The sequence below is a fragment of the Protobothrops mucrosquamatus genome, unplaced genomic scaffold (assembly GCF_001527695.2).
Source record: "Protobothrops mucrosquamatus isolate PMUCROS unplaced genomic scaffold, P.Mucros_1.0 scaffold1897, whole genome shotgun sequence".
NCBI classification, from domain to species: Eukaryota; Metazoa; Chordata; class Lepidosauria; order Squamata; family Viperidae; genus Protobothrops; species Protobothrops mucrosquamatus.
This window is the reverse complement of record NW_015388023.1, coordinates 22,482-24,547: the sequence shown is the minus strand read 5'-3', so window position 1 is coordinate 24,547 and position 2,066 is coordinate 22,482. Positions and strand designations below refer to the sequence as shown.

Genomic DNA, 2,066 nt, shown 5'->3' with positions numbered 1-2,066 from the left:
TCACACTTACATTGTTTAATAATTGGAGAAGAAACCATCTGCTTAAAATTTTAAAAAATGATGTTGGTCACTTATTTGCATACAAGGGTTTTGGGGCAACTGTAGGACTTGCATTTGTTGGAACTATATGTAGCAGTCATTGGTCAAGTGCTATCGAATCCTATAGAACTCAAAGTTTGTATGCGATTTCTGAATTATTTGCCCACGAACAGGGACACGTTCTTGGAATGCAACATGATGGTCAATTTTGTCATTGTGGAAAGAGTGTATGCATTATGGCACCATATGCAGCACTGACTGATAAATTTAGTAACTGCAGTTATAATGGTTATTTCTACCGTAGAAACACTGGCTGTTTATTTGTGCCACCAGACACTGACACACCTTTTACATTTGAATCCTGTGGTAACAAAATAGTGGAAAATGGAGAGCAGTGTGACTGTGGGTCAGAAACACAATGCAAGTCAGATCCCTGCTGTCAAGCTAATTGTATGTTGCGCCCTACTGCTGTTTGTTCCTTGGGTCTGTGCTGTGCTAACTGCCAATATCATCAACGTGGATCTGTTTGCAGAGAGAAGATTAGTAGTTGTGATCTTCCTGAATATTGTAATGGGACTTCAGAGCACTGTCCAGAAGATGTGCATATACAAGATGGTGCCCTGTGCCATGATGGCGTGTATTGCTATCACGGGAACTGCACAACTCACGATATGCAGTGCAAAATGATATTCAGTAGTGGAGCAACAGTCGCTTCTGAAGTATGTTTCAGACAAGTGAATAGTAAGGGCGATCGCTTTGGCAACTGTGGGCTTAAACATGGAATTTACAAGAAATGTAATCCTGGGGATATCCTGTGCGGCCGTATCCAGTGTAAAAATATACAAATGCCTTCTTTGGAGGATCACAGTACAATAATTCATACTTCCACCGGAATTAATCAGTGCTGGGGCACTGACTACCACCTTGGGATGAAGGTGAATGATATTGGAGCAGTGAGAGATGGTGTTCCTTGTGGCAATAACATGATGTGTATTGAGGGTAGTTGTGTCAATGTGTCCATTCTGAAATATGACTGTAATGTCACAATGTGCCACAATCGGGGAGTATGTAACTCTCTGAAACACTGTCACTGTGATGTTGGTTGGGCCCCTCCAGACTGTAACAATACAGGCTATGGAGGTAGCATAGACAGTGGGCCACCTCCAATTACGGTACAGGCTAAAGCTAATATGAAAACATCAGCTATAGCTGGAATACTGTGTGCATTTTGTTTCACAATTGTTTGTACTGGCCTAGTTATCTGGTTCAAGGATGGGCTGAGCAACCGATTTGGAAAATTTCAGGGAAGAGTCCATGCTATGAAACAAAGAGACGAAGGAACAGCAGTGTAACTCATTCTTGCTAAGAATGCACAACACATCCAGTATAAGCTCAGGAATTAATAGTGAATTTGAAAAACGAAGATATTTGAAATTTCAATGTTTTAAGATGTCTCATATTTCCTTTTGAAAAAATTGGCCTCTTTGAAGGGGAAGAAATCCTCTGATCTATGCCAAGTATTGTTCACTGAGTTGAGGAAATCTCTCATTTGTAAAGAAAAATAACTCTCCAGGATAGCCTTAAAAATGGAGCATCTGGACTGCAGATACCTCAAGCAATAGCCAGCTATTCTGATAGTACATTGGATATCAAAGAAAGATCAAGAGACTTGTTGTTTATAGATAATTTGGGTTGTCATCAGAGCACTGCAAGTTTACATTTCAGCCCACAATGCTTGTAAATTTCATCAGATCCATGCTTTGGGGAAAAATATCTGAAAAACAATAGTATTTTGAACATAGGAATTGTTTTCTGTAGTCACCGTACAACTTCCATTCCCAAATCTTCTCTTAGTGATTGTCAATCATTCCTGGCATCATTCCTTCCTATTGCGAAATAAACCGATTAGCCAATTAAATTCATATATCTTCCCCTACGCAGAGCTTCTGTTTAAAGCTCTGAAAATGTGAATAAAATTTCAATTGTTTAATGATCCTTCATACTAGGTGTTCAGAGTTAAATAGCCA

The 2,066-nt window shown here is 39.5% G+C and overlaps 1 pseudogene; it reads left to right on the top strand.

The window, feature by feature from the left end:
* The window catches only part of LOC107294291, a 16,897-nt pseudogene extending 15,506 nt beyond the window's left edge, over positions 1-1,391 (top strand).
* Positions 1,392-2,066: the final 675 nt, after the last annotated feature.